Below are 17,518 nucleotides of genomic sequence, written 5' to 3'. Positions count from 1 at the left end.
GTCTGCCCATCACATCTCAGGTGTCTGTACTTTACTTCTTTGGTACGTTCACTGGCAGTCACTTTACACTTTACCTCAGAGATACAGTGCAGAAACAGGCCCTTCGGCCCACCGAGTCTGCGCCGACCAACAATCCCCCTGTACACTAGCACTAGACAACTTTACAACTTACCGAAGCCAATGAACCTATAAACCTGTATGTCTTTGGAGTGTGAGAGGAAACTGGAGCACCTGATGAAAACCCACGAGGTCACAGGAAGAACGTACAAGCTCCGTATTGACAGCACCAGTAGTCAGGATTGAAGCCGGTCTCTGGTGCTATGAGGCAGCAACTCTACCACTGCACCATCGCACCGATCTATAGCTGGCTCGCACTTGTACTCTCTGACATTTACACCTTAACACAGCTTCATCCATCTCCTTCACTCTGCTCTTCTTAAACAGCTGACACATGAAAACATGCAAGGCTAAAGCGGACAAGAATCGGAAGCATTATTTTCCAGACAGGGAGGTATCTGTGTGTATGTTCCTAAATCCACGCACCACAAACCTAGGAAACCTTATGAATAAAGCCAATGAATAATCCTCATTGTCAGTGACATACTTTGAGCGTATGTGTTTTTACATTTCACTCTATATTTTACATAACCCGATCTAAACAGTCAGAACCTTTCTCCCAGGATGGAATGTCAAATACTAGAGGGCACAGCTTTACGGTGAGAGGGGCAAAGTTTCAAGGGTCAAATACTAGAGGGCACAGCTTTACGGTGCGAGGGGCAAAGTTTAAAGGAGATGTGTGGGGCAAGTTTATTTTACACAGAGGGTGGTGGGTTCATGGAACGTGCTGCATGGGGTGGTGGTGGAGGCAGATATGATAGTGGCGTTTAAGAGGCCTTTTGATAGGCACATGGATTTGCCGGAAATGGAGGGATATAGGTTATGTACAGGCAGATAAGGATTGGTCTTGAAATCATGGCCAGCACAAACATTGTGGGCCAAAGGGCCTGATCCTGTGTTGCACTGTTCATTGCTGGAATCATGGAATTATAGTCATGTAGCAGAGAAACTGACCCTTCAGCCCTGCTTGCCCATGCCAACCAGATGCCCCATCTACGCTAGCCCAAGCTGCCAGCGTTTGACCATATCCCTCCAAACCTTTCCTATGCCCGTACCTGTCCAAGTGTCTTTTAGATGGTGTTATTGTACCTGCCTCCATGACCTCCTCCTGCAGCTCATTCCATATACCCAGCACCTTTTGTGTGAAAAAGTTAGGTTCCTTTTAAATCTTTCCCCTCTGACTTTAAACCCATTGTTGGCTGGGGAAGGTGTGCTAATGAGAAGGGTGCAGGGGGATGTGAACAGTGGAACTGCTAGGGTAACTAGGGTGGGGGAGGGGAGAGAAGAGGGGGGAGAGAGGGAATGCCGGAGTTACTTGAAATTAGCAAAATCAACGTTCATATGGCTGGATAGTAAGCTCCCCCTCGGTCTTGTACTCTCCAAGGAATAAAGCCCTGTTCTTAAATACCATCATATAAATTACAAAAGAAATCAAGGAGATATTTAGTAGATTCAAACCAGCCCGAGATTCAATCTTGTCTTTTAACAAAGCTGTGTGTGCTTGTCTAAGTAGACATCATTACGCACCATCTGTATTTTATTTTAACTAATAAAGTGGCTTCATAGCAGCAGCCTCTACACGTGTCGATCTGATGCATTCCGCTGATGTGGAGGATTATTTCACGATGAGAGGGATGGTTTTTTCGGCAGCACGCTTTTAAACGTCAACCTCTGCATTGAAAGTTCATGCAATGGTTTCTGCAATTTCAACGTGTAGGAAGGAGCTGCAGATGCTGGTTTATACCAAAGATCGACACAAAATGCTGGAGTAACTCAGCATCTCTGGAGGAAAAGAGTAGGCGACGTTTCGGGATGAGACACTTCTTTAGACTGAGAGTCGAGGTGGGGGCTGGAGGCTAGAAAGGGTTATTATGGACCCCACCCTTCCTGAGGTCATCTGTTGCCGGCCATTAATTTTTCCGGCTGTTTTTCGCCTCCAGCAATATCAAGTACCAGAGGGCGTAGCTTTAAGGGGAGAGGAGCAAAGTTTAAAGGAGACGTGCGGGGCAAGTTGTTTTACACAGAGCGTGGTGGTGGGGGGCCTGGAACGCGCTGCCAGGGGTGGTGGTGGAGGCAGGTATGATAGTGGCGTTTAAGAGGCTTTTGGATAGGCACATGGATATGCAGGGAATGGAGAGATACGGATTATGCACAGGCAGATAAGAGTTGGTCTTGGCTTCATGTTCGGCACAGACATTGTGGGCTGAAGGGCCTTTTCACTGTTGTACTCTTCTATGTTCTGGAGTCAAGGGGGAAAGTCACACATGAATACCAGTGAGGTTCTGCACCATATGAGTCAGACCTCTAGGGAGAGCAGGGGGCAGGAGATAAATTGGGCGGTATTAATTCCCTTTTAAGACTTGTGTATTTGTTAATAACAAACCACTTTCTCACTGGGAACTTCCCCAGATAGTATTTCCATATTTCCTTGGACATAGGCCACTTTGACTCATCAAGTGCAAGTTTAAGTCAGCTTGCAGAGCAATCTCACGCTGCGCTAAGTTTCTCTGCAGCTCACAACTCCAGCACTGCGCCCAATTTCTAGGTTAATTGGCAGCAATTTGCAGAGGCCAATTAATCTTCAAATGGACGTGTCTTTTGGTAGTGGAGCGATAACTGGAATAACCGGGAGAAACCTACCCCTGCAAACTCCCCACAGACAGCACTGAGGGAGGATGGGGGGAGGGGGAAGGGAGAGGGGGGAGGGGAGAGGAGGGAGGAGGGAGGGGGGAGGGGAGGGGGGGAGGGAGGAGAGGGGAGAGGAGGGGGGGAGGAGGGGGTGCTGTACCAATGCAGGAGAGGTTTGGGTCCAATGGATCCACTTGGTCCAGTCAGAACTTAAAATCACTTGGATATTCTGTGTCAAAAGCTGATTAAAAATCAGTCACATAATTTGTGTCCTTTATAAGAGTCCCAGCAATATGAGAAATCTTTAACTTCTTTGACAGAATTTATTTTGCACTCCTGAAATTCTTTCAGCTAATTACATACCCAGAGATGGAAACTCTGAGTTTAAGATAATCTCAACACTATTCATTTTGATTCAGTGTTAAGCTGATTTCCCACTCAGCTTCATTGTTGATTCGTTTTTAGTTTAGAGATACAGTGCAGAATCAGGCCCTTCAGCCCACCGAGTCCGTGCCGACCAGCGATCCCTGCACACTAGCACTATACCACACACACTGGGGACAATTTACCAATTTACCAAGCCAATTAACCTACAAACCTGCACGTCTTTGGAGTGTGGGAGGAAACCGTAGCACCCGTTGAAAACCCAAGCAGGTCACGGGGAGAACGTACAAACTCCGTACACAAAAGCCTGGATGGAACTCTGCATGGAACCAGGTGTCTGACGCTGTGAGGCAGCAACTCTACCGCTGCACTGCCATGTCGTCTTAGAAAGAAACAAATCCAACTGTAGTACATCTTGAACTTTTGGGAGTTTTGGGTTATACTTTAAAAATATCTAAACATTTTAAGGTAACATTCTCAGCATAAATGCTGTCAACTTTGAAAAGTATGCAACATCTCTGACTGTTTAGAGTTTATTAGTCTTTGGAGATACAGCGTGGAAACGGGCCCTTCAACCATCACTTGCCCGTTCACACCAGTTCTATGCTATCCCACTTTCTCATCCACTCCCTCCACATTAGGGACAATTTACAGTTGGCCTAATGTAAAGCTACAAACCCGCACGTCTTGGGATGTGGGAGGAAACTGGAGCACCTGGAGGAAACCCACGCGGTCACTGGGCGAACAGGCAAATTCCACACAAGACGCAAGTTCAGGATTGAACCCTGTGAACCTTGGTCTCTGCCGTTGTGAGGCAGCAGCTCTATCAACTGTGCCACTGTGTTATCCGTAACATAAAACTTGGATCAACATTTAAGGCAACACAAAAGTCTCACATTGCAAGTTAAAGCCGTTGAAATATTTTTTTGTGTAAACGCAAGAGCAAAAATTCTTTAAAATGAGGCCATGCGAGAAATCTCGAAGCCACATGTTGGAAACAACATCTTGTTTCCATGTATTGATACCAAGAAATCACAGCAAGCCCAATAACTGTCCAACTTTGCAAAGTATAGGCACACACATATGTATGCAACTGGCCCGAGTATATAGATGCAGTGGTGCAGCAGTAGAGTTGCTGTCTCACAGAGCCAGAGACCCGGGTTCCATCCTGACTACAGGCGCTGTCTGCACAAAGTTTGTACCTTCTCCCTGTGACCTCGTTGGTTTTCTCCAGATGCTCTGATTTCCTTCCACACTCCAAAGCCATACAGGTTGTAGGTTAATTGGTTTCTGTAATGTGTAGGATAGAACTCGTGCACGGGTGATCGGTGGTAGGCATGGACTTAGAGGGCTGAAGGGCCTGTTCCCATGCTGTATCTCGAACCCAAAATAAACCGAAAGATTTAACCAAATGACATTTCCAGCCACTAGCTAACTGATATAAAGGGTACCAAGTCATAGTGTTGTTCATCACACAGTCAATACTTATCTAGGCAGACCCATAATATTAAAAGTCTGGTTTTATGCAACTTTTTCCTTTTTGTTGATCCTGCCCTATTGCACACAAGATGATTGTACTGTTTCACTTGTAATCCTTCACCACAGTGACAATGTGGCGCCCTGTTGATTACTGGAATATATCCCGTTCTCTCTGTAATTGAAAACATCAATGAAAATTCAAAGATTCAGAATAACAAACTGCAGATCACCGAATTACAAAAAACGCTGAATGATCTGAGCAATCACTTCCCTGTGTTTGATGAATGTGCTCCTGTCTGGCTTTTGCATTCTAGAGTTCACTTCTCCGTTTCAGACCCAGAATTGTTTGGATGAAGACACAAGATGCTGGAGTCACTCAGCGGGTCAGTTGGGCCGAAGGACCTGTTTCCACACTGTGTGACTCTACGACTCTAAATGACACATATCAACACCATACAACATAAACAAAAGGATATCACTTCCCCACTGACCCTTCCAAACCATACAAAGCCAACTCATTCACCAAACTTTCCTGTAGAAAGGTCTGAAGAAGGGTTCCGATCTGAAACGTCACCCATCTTTTTCTTCCAGAGATGCTGCCTGACCCACTGAGTTACTCTAGCACTTTGTGGCTATTCCCTGCAGAAACAAGGAACTGCAGATGCTGGTCTACGCAAAAGCACACAAAGTGTTGGAGTAACTCAGCGGGTCAGGCAGCATCTCTGGAGAACATGGATAGGTGACGTTTCGGGTCAGGACCCTTCTTCAGGCCGACCCAAAATATCACCCATCTATGTTCTCCAGAGATGCTGCCTGGCCCACTGAGTTACTCCAGCACTCTGTGAAACGTCACCTATCCATGTTCTCCAGAGATGCTGCCTGACCCGCTGAGTTACTCCAGCACTAAACGTCACCTATCCATGTTCTCCAGAGATGCTGCCTGACCCGTTGAGTTACTCCAGCACCTTGTGTCCTTTTTTTAAAGCCAAACTTTCTTATCAACTTTTAAAACTATGAAAATAGTGCTTCTAACTAAATTTAAAAAATTAACCCACCCATGATCCTGGGGAAGTATTTTTATCAATTTTGTGCAAAATTCCATCCCCCATTTTAATGGAGGCATTGATCAATTTATTTTAAATATGTTGGCGCTAAGTTATGAAGCAGAGAGGGAATTTCATACGATTGAGTTAATTGTTTCCACAGTAGTGTGTCATGCAGAGCTTTATGGCCAATAGTTTTAAACATTCAAATAGCAGGAGATTCAGATAGCGCACAGTAGAATGTAATATGTACAGAAGATAGACACAAAATGCTGGAGTAACTCAGCGGGACAGGCAGTATCTCTGGAGAGAAGGAATGGGTGACGTTTCGGGTTGAGAACCTTCTTAGAAACATTGAGAATCGGTGTAGGAGAGAGGCCATTTGGCCCTTCGAGCCAGCACCGTCATTCATTGTGATCATAGCTGATCATCCACAATCAGTAACCTGTGCCTGCCTTCTCCCCATATCCCTTAATTCCACTACCCCTTGAGCTCTACCTAGCTGTCTTTTAAATCCATCCAGTGAATTGGCCTCCACTGCCTTCTGTGGCAGAAAATTCCACAAATTCACAACTCTCTGGGTGAAAAAGTTTTTTCTCATCTCAGTTTTAAATGGCCTCCCCTTGATTCTTAGACTGTGGCCCCTGGTTCTGGACTCTCCCAACATTGGGAACATTTTTCCAGCATCTAGTTTGTCCAGTCCTTTCCTAATTTTATATATCTCTATAAGATCCCCTCTCATCCTTCTAAACTCCAGTGAATACAAGCGCAGTCTTTCCAATCTTTCCTCATACGACAGTCCTGCCATCCTGGGGATTAATCTCGTGAACCTATGTTGCACTGCCTCAATAGCAAGGATGTCCTTCCTCAAATTAGGAGACCAAAACTGCATACAATACTCCAGGTGTGGTCTCACCAGGGCCCTGTACAACTGCAGAAGGACCTTTTTACTCCTGTACTCAAATCCTCTCGTTATGAAGGCCAATATGCCATTAGCTTTAAGTGTAAGAAAATAACTCCAGATGCTGGTACAAATCGAAGGTATTTATTTCACAAAATGCTGGAGTAACTCAGCAGGTCAGGCAGCATCTCAGGAGAGAAGGAATGGGTGACGTTTCGGGTCGCGACCCTTCTTCAGACTGCCATTAGCTTTCTTCACTTTCTTCAGACATTATTAACTACGCAATACAGACACTGGGCAATTTATTTATTGTGTTAAGCTAGTGTCAATAACACGCCAGGATTTTGCACATCTCCAGACAGGGATAAACTCCTGGTCTCAGGACATCCCGTCAAACACTGCTTCTCTCTAGTGGGGGAACTTGAATGAATGAAAACTTTATTGTCACATGTGATGTCTCAGTGAAATTCTTTGCTTGTTGGAGTATGCAAATAGGTATGCAAATAGTCGCCACATAAAGGGCGCTGACAAAGTTACAGTACCCGTGCCAGGTCCCCCTTAGTTCCCCCCACGCCAGGTCTTCCGTTGTACACTGCTCTTCCCCCAGCAGTGGGGGGCACCTGGTATTCCACTGATTGGACATACACAAACTGATGAAGCAACATTTAATTGAATTCCATTCGAATGTACAGCATGGAAACAGATTCTTCAGCCCACCGTGTCCATGCCGATCATCGATCACTAATCTACTCCAATTTTATTCTCCGCATTGTCATTAATTCCCCATGGATTCTACCATTCCCTACTTACTCGGAGCAGTTTTGCACACAGCCAATAAACCTACAAACCTGCACGTCTTTTGGATGTGTGGAGGAAACCGGAGCACCCGGAGGAAACCCATGCGGGTTACAGTACAAACACGACACAGACAGCACCTGAGGTCAGGATTGAACCCGGCGCTGTGAGGTAGCCGCTCTAGCAGCTGCACTGCTATGTTAATGAAAAGACAACAAACATGTACCACATCGTATAAACTCAACAGTTTTACGTCAGGTAATTCAGACTTTCAAAACATTCTGGGCATAAATCGCGTTATGTTTAATATCCTCATTTAGTTTCCTACAGAAATGTGTAAAATTATAAAAGGACTGGACAAGCTAGATGCAGGAAAAATGTTCCCAATGTTGGGGGAGTCCAGAACCAGGGGCCACACAGTCTAAGAATAAAGGAGAGGCCATTTAAAACTGAGCTGAGAAAAAACTTTTCTCAGAAAGAGTTGTGAATTTGTGGAATTCTCTGCCACAGAAGGCAGTGGAGGCCAATTCACTGGGTGAATTTAAAAGAGAGTTAGATAGAGCTATAGGGGCTAGTGGAATCAAGGGATATGGGGAGAAGGCAGGCACGGGTTACTGATTGTGGATAATCAGCCATGATCACAATGGAAGGTGGTGCTGGCTCGAAGGGCCAAATGGCCTCCTCCTGCACCTATTTTCTATGTAGCAATATTCTACGTGTTACAAAGGTTTCAGTCAAATGCACAAAAGGAACAAGATTTAATCTATCCCTCATCTTTACCATGGATGTCCAGTCACTCTACACTTCCATCCCCCACAAGGATGGTCTTGAAGCCCTCCGTTTCTTCCTCGACCGTAGAACCAGCCAATCCGCATCTACTAACACTCTCCTCCGCCTAGCAGAGCTGGTTCTTACCCTTAACAACTTCTCCTTTGACTCCTCCCACTTCCTCCAAACCAGAGGCGTAGCTATGGGCACTCGCATGGGCCCTAACTATGGCTGCCTCTTTGTCGGGTACGTCGGACAAGCCCCTGTTCCGGGCGTACACTGGCCCCATCCCCGAACTCTACCTCCGCTACATCGATGACTGCATTGGTGCTACCTCTTGTACCCATGCAGAACTCACTGACTTCATACACTTCACCTCCAATTTCCATCCTGCTCTTAAATATACCTGGACTATCTCCGACATCTCCCTCCCGTTTCTGGACCTCACCATCTCCATCACAGGAGACAGACTAGTGACTGACATCTACTATAAACCCACTTACTCGCACAGCTATCTGGACTACACTTCTTCCCACCCGGTGTCCTGCAAAAACTCTATCCCCTACTCCCAATTCCTCCGTCTACGCCGCATCTGCGCCCGGGATGAGGTGTTTCACACTAGGGCGTCAGAGATATCCTCATTCTTCAGGAAAAAGGGCTTCCCCTCCTCCATTATAGATGAGACTCTCACTAGGGCCTCTTCTACATCCCGCAGCTCCGCTCTTGCTCCCCCTCCCCCATTCGTAACAAGGACAGAGTCCCCCTCGTTCTCACCTTCCACCCCATCAGCCAGCGTATCCAACAAATTATCCTCCAACATTTCCGTCACCTCCAACGGGACCCCACTTCTGGCCATATCTTCCCATCCCCTCCCCTTTCTGCGTTCCCTCCGTAACTCCCGTTCCCTCCGTAACTCCCTGGTCCACTCATCCCTTCCTACCCAAACCACCCCCTCCCCGGGCACTTTCCCCTGCAACCGCAGGGGATGCAACACCTGTCCCTTTACCTCCTCCCTCAACTCCATCCAAGGGCCCAGTCTTTCCAGGTGAGGCAGAGGTTCACCTGCACCTCCTCCAACCTCATCTATTGTATCCGCTGCTCTAGATGTCAACCTCTCTACATCGGCGAAACTAAACACAGGCTCGGCGATCGTTTCGCTCAACACCTTCGCTCAGTCCGCCTTAACCAACCTGATCTCCCGGTGGCTGAGCACTTCAACTCCCCCTCCCACTCCCAGTCTGACCTTTCTGTCATGGGCCTCCTCCAGTGCCATAGTGAGGCCCACCGGAAATTGGAGGAACAGCACCTCATATTTTGCTTGGGAAGCTTACAGCCCAGCGGTATGAACATTGACTTCTCCAACTTTAGATAGTTCCTCTGTCCCTCTCTTCCCCTTCCCCTTCCCAGTTCTCTCTCTATCTTCCTGCCTCCACCTATATCCTTCCTTTGTCCCTGCCCCCGACATCAGTCTGAAGAAGGGTCTCGCCCGAAACGTCACCCATTCCTTCTCTCCTGAGATGCTGCCTGACCTGCTGAGTTACTCCAGCATTTTGGGAATAAATACCTAAGATTTAATCTATGTGAGTGCGTGAAGTTCTCATTTAAAGTTCTATTGGACGCTTCCCTGGACTAAGAAAAAGCTAAAAAAAAAACAAATGTCCTCGAAATTTAGTGGCATTGAAAAAAATGTTGCATTATAGATCTGAAAAAAATGTTCCAGAGTGAAGTGGTTACAACTATTTCCAGCCACTTCAGAAACTTGACAGTGTAATATAAACTCAAGTCTGACTATCTTTTTTATAGATAGAAGAATTTGTACAGTGACATTGTTATTGAAAGTGTTTATACATCGATTAAGTAGTCATAAATTCAGGAGGATGAGGGGTGATCTTATAGAGGTGTATAAAATCATGAGAGGAACAAATGTGCCGTCTTGCAGTCTTTTACCCAGAGTCGGGGAATAGAAACATAGAAAATAGGTGCAGGGGGAGGCCATTCGGCCCTTCGAGCCAGGACCGCCATTCATTGTGATCATGGCTGATCATCCCCAATCAATACCCCATGCCTGCCTTCTTCCCATATCCCTTGATTCCACTAGCCCCTAGAGCTCTATCTAACTCTCTCTTAAATCCATCCATTGATTTGGCTTCCACTGCCCTGTATGGCAAAGAATTCCACAGATTCACAACCTTCTGGGTGAAAAAGTTTTTTCTCACCTCAGTTTTAAATGGCCTCCCCTTTATTCTAAGACTGTAGCCCCTGGTTCTGGATTCGCCCAACATTGGGAACATTTTTCTTGCATCTAGTTTGTCCAGTCCTTTTATAATTTTATATGTTTGTATAAGATCCCCTCTCATCCTTCTAAACTCCAGTGAATCAATGGACATTTTTAAGGCAGAGACAGGTTCTTGATTAGTACGGGTGTCAGGGGTTATGGGAAGAAGGCAGGGTTAGGAGGGAGAGATAGATCAGCCATGATTGAATTGGGGAGTAGACTTGAAGGACCAAATGGCCTAATTCTGATCCTATCACTAATGAGCTTATGAACTTATGAAGAACCAGAGGACATGGGTTTAAAGTGAGTGAGGAAAGATTTAATAGGAACCTGAGGGGCAGCCTTTTTCACACAGAGGGTGGTGGGTTAATGGAACAAGCTGCCATAGGAGGTATTTGAGGCTGGTACTATAATTTTTTTGTTGTGTGCTTTCCAGATAAAGAAGACTATGAATGATTACAGTCAAGCCATCCACAGTGTACAGACAAAAGATAAAGGATAATAGGGTGCATAAAACTATGAGGAATAGATAGGGTGAATGCAGAGAGTCTTTTACCCAGGGTAGGGGAATCAAGAACCAGAGGACATGGGTCTAAAGTGTGAGGGGAAAAATTTAGTGTCGTTTAGTTTAGAGATACAGCACGGAAACAGGCCATTCGGCCCACTGTGTCCGCACTGACCAGCGATCCCCACTACCCTACACACACTAGGGATAATGCACAATTGTACCAAGCCAATTAACCTACAAACCTGTACGTCTTTGGAGTGCGGGAGGAGATCTCGGAGAAAACCCACGCGGTCACGGGGAGAACGTACAAACTCCGTACAGACAGCACCCGTAGTCGGGATTGAACCCGGTCTCCGGCGCTGTAAGGCAGCAACTCTGCCACTGCACCAATAGGAATCTGAGGGGGAACTTTTTCACACAGAGTGTGTTGGGTATATGGAACGAGCTGCCAGAGGAATGTAGTTGAGACAGGTACTATAATGACATTTAAAATATATTTAGACAGGTACATGAATAGGAAAAGTTTAGAGGATTACAGGCTAGATGAGGGCAGGTTGGACGAGCATAGATGAGGCATCTTGGTCGGCATGGGCAAGTTGTGGTGAGGGGCCTGTTTCTGTGCTGTGTGACCACGACTCTCTGTTTGACCCATCTGTAATCCATTTCCACAGGCCACAATTTACAATGGCTATGAAAGCCCTGAATGGCCACGCCAGTTAACATCTAATTCTAATCCTGTAGCCAAACATCACAGGTCGTGGCGACAAATAGGTTAGTTGTACAATCAGGAAGTGTGGATACAGCTGGCTACACGCTGACAGAAAAGTCTGACTTATTTAAGAGGGGGGGAAAAAAACACTAATTATGTTAAACACTCTCAGGAGGTAGGAACAGTGTTTAAATTATTCTTTTTTTATGATTATTATTACCCCTGGTCCCAGTTATAGAGTGTGCCATTAATAACGCTTCCCCCATGTGTTTGCAAGGCAGTTAGTGAAGGGAGCACAACGTCATTCAAATGTGAATGCAATAAGTAACATGGAGATTATTTCAGGCACAATAATACGGGAAAGGGGCAAGAGTTAATTAAATCGCTCTGTAACAGCTGTATGGTGACTGCTAAATGGTCCCTCAGAGCACGGATATTTGTGGGAACGATTATGCCACATAATGCAAGTACAATACTGTTAGGCTTCAACAGTTCTGTCTGTAAACCCAGTATCTGCAAACATTCCTGTTCAGTTAGACACAGAGACACAGGGAACAGAAACACCCTTCAGCCCAACTTGCACATGCCGACCACATGCCCCATCTATTCTAGTCCCACCTGCCAGCGTTTGACCCGTATCCCTCCCAACCTTTCTTATCCACGTGAATGCCCAAGTGCCTTTTAAATGCTGTTGTAGTGCCTGCCTCAACTACTTCTGGGTCTCAGTCTGAAGAAGGGTCTTCAAAACGTCACCCATTCCTTCTATCCAGAGATGCTGCCTGTCCCGCTGAGTTACTCCAGCATTTTGTGTCTATCTGTCTACCTCTTCTGGCAGCTTGTTCCATACACCCACCACCCTCTGAGTGAAATCACTCGCCCATTAACATAGAAACATAGAAACATAGAAAATAGGTGCAGGAGGAGGCCAGTTGGCCCTTCGAGCCAGCACCACCATTCATTGTGATCATGGCTGATCTTCCACAATCAGCAACCCGTGCCTGCCTTCTCCCCATATCCCTTGATTCCACTAGCCCCTAGAGCTCTATCTAACTCTCTCTTAAATTCATCCAGTGAATTAGCCTCCACTGCCTTCTGTGGCAGAGAATTCCACAAATTCACAACTCTCTGGGTGAAAAAGTTTCTGCTCACCTCAGTTTTAAATGGCCTCCCCTTAATTCTTAGACTGTGTCCCCTGGTTCTGGACTCCCCCATTTTTCCTGCATCAAGCTTGTCTGGTCCTTTTATAATGTTATACGTCTCTATAAGATTCCCTCTCCTCCTTCTAAACTCCAGTGAATACAAGCTCAGTCTTTCCAATCTTTTCCCATATGACAGTCCCTCCATCCCAGGGATTAACCTCGTGAACCTACGCTGCACTGCCTCAATAGCAAGGACGTCCTTACACAAATTAGGAGACCAAAACTGCACACAACACTCCAGATGTGGTCTTACCAGGGCCCTCAACAACTATAGAAGGACTTCTTTGCTCCTGTACTCAAATCCTCTCGTTATGAAGGCCAACGTGCCATTAGCTTTCTTTACAGCCTGCTGTACCTGCACGCTTACTTTCAGTGACTGGTGTACAAGGACACCAAGGTCTCGTTGCACTTCCCCTTTACCTAATATGACACCATTGAGATAATAATCTGCCTCTTTATTTTTGCCGCTAAAGTGGAAAACCTCACATTGTTCTATCATTGCCAGGAACGTTAACAATATCAAAGTTATTAGGGCGGCACAGCGCAGTGGACAGGATTGAACCTGGGTCTCTGGCGCTGTGAGGCAGTGGCCCCACCAGTTGCACCTCTCTCCCAATTCTCCTTTTACAGTTTGGTATTCCTATCTCCTCCAAGAAAGTGTCTCCTTTAAATATATTTAATGAAATAATCTAGTTTCTCTTTCAAAGACAGGTTGACATAGTCTTTCTACTCCCATCAATGGCACGTCACTACAGCACGACAGCGCAGAGGTAGAGTTGCTGCCTCACAGCGCCAGAGAGCCAGGTTCAAACCTGACTACGGATGCTGTCTGTACGGAGTTTGTACGTTTCCCCTGTGACCGCGTGGCTTTCCCCAGAGTGCACTATTCAGTCAGTGGAAAGACTATACATGATCACAATTAAGCCGTCCACAGCGTACAGATACAGGATAAAGGGAATAACATTTAGTGCAAGATAAAGTCCGGTAAAGTACGATTAAAGATGGTTTCCAATGAGGTAGATGGGAGGTTAGGACTGCCCTCTAGTTGGTGAGAGGATGGTTCAGTTGCCTGAGAACAGCATGGTGGCGTAGCAGTAGAGTTGCTGGCTTACAGCACCAGAGACCCAAGTTCCATCCTGGCTATGGGTGCTGTCTGTACAGAGTTTGTACATTCTCCCTGTGACCTGTGTGAGTTTTCCCCGGGATCTCCGGTTTCCCCCCACACTCCAAAGACGTGCAGGTTCATAGGTTAATTGGTAGAAATTGTCCCTAGTGTGTGTAGAATAGTGTTAGTATACGGGGTGATCGCTGGTCGGCGCGGACTCAGTGGGCCTGTTTCCGCGCTGTATCGCTAAAGACTAAAGTAAAGACAGGTTAACATAGTCCTTCTACTGCCCATCATTGACACCTCCCTACTGCTGCAACGAATGACTGGAAACGCAGGGATAAGCGGCAGTTTAAGAATGTCCCTAAAAAGTCACATTGAGCTCAGTGAAGGCAGCAAGGCAAGAGTGTGTGCCCCTCACAAAAGACCACTTTAGTGAATGCAGGAGCAACACGAGGTAACACAGAGGGTCTGACAGCATTTGCTACTATACGTCGTGGTGGCATAATAATGGGGGTTTTAGCATTGAATCTTTCTGTGTCAGGGATTTATAATTAGTTCAAGAAATAACATTCATTAAGCGAACAAAAGAGGAGTTCTCTCTCGGGAGGGGCATTATGTTACACGTATTACACACACTGCAACCATGACCAGAATCAATATGTTCTCACTTACAACATAGAACAGTAAGGCATAGGAACAGGCCCACAACGTCCGCGCTGAACCCGATGACAAGACCAACTCAAGACAAATATGTATCAATCCAAAAGGTCACCAACCACAGATGCTGACTGACCTGCTGAGTTACTCCAGTGCTGTGTGTCCAACTCTTATGTACCTGCACACAACCCCTGTCCCACCATTCCCTGCATATCCATGTGCCTATCCAAAACTCTTAAACACCACTATCATATCTGCCTCCACCACCACCCCTGGCAGCGCCTTCCAGGCCCCCACCACCCTCTATAACTAAACTTACCCCAAACATCTCCTTCAAACTTTCCCCCTCTCACCTTAAAGCTCTCCCCCCTACTATTTGTTATTTCCATTCCAAGGGAAACAATTCTGACTAACTACCTTATCTATGCTTCTCATCATTTTATATATTATGAGAGTGGGTTAACCTACGATGAGCGTTTGTCAGCACTGGGCCTGTACTCGCTGCAGTTTAGAAGAATGAGGGGGGACCTCATTAGAACATACAGAATAGTGAAAGGCTTGGATAGAGTGGATGTGGAGAGGATGTTTCCACCAGTGGGAGAGTCTAGGACTAGAGGTCACAGCCTCAGAATTAAAGGACGTTCTTTTAGGAAGGAGATGAGGAGAAATTTCTTTAGTCAGAGGGTGGTGAATCTGTGGAATTCTTTGCCACAGAAGGCCGTGGAGGCCAAGTCAGTAGATATTTGTTAGGCAGAGATTCTTGATTAGTACGAGTGTCAGAGGTTATGGGGAGAAGGCAGGAGAATGGGGTTAGGAGGGAGAGATAGATCAGCCATGAATGAATGGCGGAGCAGACTTGATGGGCCGAATGTCCTAATTCTACTCTTATTACTTATGACCTTATATTTCTGTCACGTCCCCCTTCAACCTCCGACGCTCCAGACTGAAGTGCATCAACACAGAGGAGTTAAATCTTCTGCTGTCTTTGATGAACACTAGTCCCGGGAACTGAACTTTCTTCCAACTCAGACACCACTTCTATCAGCTTCAAGAACCCCTAGTACTGCCACTGGTGAAGACTAAATCATTTCCCTGTGTTTATACACACTTCAGAGGCATTTAATTTCCAGATTCAGTGACCTATATTTGTCCCCAATTAATGTCAAGCCTTTAGTTTTTTTCCATGTTATTCACTCTGAAGACAAACACAAGTAGTTATAACATTGCTATTTGCACGTATCTTCACTGAACACTAGTTTTAACATTAGTCAAATTGAACTAAGTTCAGTAAAGATATAAAGAGTCACAGTGAGAGTGTCATAGAGAGTCAGAGAGAGAGCGAGTCAGGGAGAGAGTCAGAGAGAGAGAGAGAGAGACAGAGAGAGTGACAGAGACAAAGAGACAGAGTGTCAGAGATCAGACGGAGGCAGAGAGACAGAGAAAGTCAGAATAAACTCAACTAAACAAGGTGGTAAGTGGCTAGGATTAAAGGAAGAATGCAACAGTACCTCAAAGATACAGCGTGGAAACAAAGAGCTGCAGATGCTGGTTTGTACCAAAAACAGACACAAAGTGTTGGAGTAACTCAACACTTCAGGCAGCATCTCTGGAGAAAAAGGATGGGTGATGTTCGGGTTGGGAAGTGTCCCGACCCAAAACTGTACCCACACTTTTTCTCCAGAGATGCTGCCTGACCCGTTGAGTTATGCCAGCACTTTGTGTCTATTGTTAGCACCTCAAAGATGGTCAACAATTAGGGAGCAACACGAGTGAGGAAGAATCTCATCCTGTGGATGGTGAAAACAAGATGGTGGAGTCAACCAGGTCTGTGGAAGTGCTTGAATATTAATGCAAGCATCCTGAGACTAATTACTCAATATATAATGGGACTTGATCTTATAGTGGTATATAAGATCATGAGCAGAATAGGTAGGGTGAACACACAGAGTGTTTTACCCAAGGTAGGGAAAATAAGAACCAGAGGACATAGGTTTAAGGTGAGAGGAGAATTGTTTAATAGGAACCTAAGGGTCAACTTTTTCACTCAGAGAGTGGTGGGTAAATGGAACAACCTGCTAGAGGAGGTAGGAAAGGAAACTGCAGATGCTGGTTTAAATCGAAGGTAGACACAAGATGCTGGAGTAACTCAGGCAGCGGGTCAGGCAGCATCTCTGGAGAGAAGGAATGGGCCTGTTTTCGTGCTGGATGACTAAGAATCTTTGTCCCACCCCATACCCTGACATCAGTCTGAAGAAGGGTCTCAACTTGAAACGTTGAGACCCTTCTTCAGACTGATTTCAGGGTATGGGGTGGGACAAAGATTCTTCCTGTCTCCGACTACATCCTATCTTTGTCCTGCCCCATCCCCTGACATCAGTCTGAAGAAGGGTCTCGACCCGAAACATCACCCATTCCTTCTCTCCAGAGATGCTGCCTGACTCGCTGAGTTACTCCAGCATCTTGAGTCTACCTGCTTAGAGGAGGTAGTTGAGGCTGGCACTATTACAACGTTTCAATTACATTTGGACAGGTGCCTGGATAGGAAAGGTTTAGAGAGATATAGGCCAAATGCAGACAGGTGGACTAGTGTAGATGCGGCATCTTGGTCAGCAAGGGCAAGATAGGTTGAAGGGCCTGTTTTCGTGCTGGATGACGAAGTATTTTTTTACACAGATGTGAAAGGGTGGTGGGTGCCTGGAATATGCTACCAGGGGTTGTGGTGGAGCCAGTTTCAATACTGGCTTTTTAAGAGACTTTTGGACAAGCACATGGATATGCAGGGAATGGAGGAATATGGATCACGTGCAGGCAGATAAGATTTGGTCTGGGGATCATGTTCAGCCCTGTCATTGTGGCTGAAGGGCCTGTTCCTGTACTATACTGTTCTGTGTTCTGTGTTCTACATAGTTTACAGCTGCCATATTGTCATCGACTGTGAGAACAAGCC

The 17,518-nt window shown here is 45.9% G+C and overlaps 1 protein-coding gene across 3 annotated transcripts in view; it reads right to left on the bottom strand.

The window, feature by feature from the left end:
- The window catches only part of sox6 (SRY-box transcription factor 6), a 642,359-nt gene that overhangs the window by 595,370 nt on the left and 29,471 nt on the right, over window positions 1–17,518 (bottom strand). The window lies entirely within an intron of this gene.

Source organism: Rhinoraja longicauda, chromosome 18, assembly GCF_053455715.1.
Source record: "Rhinoraja longicauda isolate Sanriku21f chromosome 18, sRhiLon1.1, whole genome shotgun sequence".
In the NCBI taxonomy this organism is placed as follows: Eukaryota; Metazoa; Chordata; class Chondrichthyes; order Rajiformes; family Arhynchobatidae; genus Rhinoraja; species Rhinoraja longicauda.
Note: the sequence above shows the minus strand (reverse complement) of the source record. Positions and strands in the feature narration are given on the sequence as shown.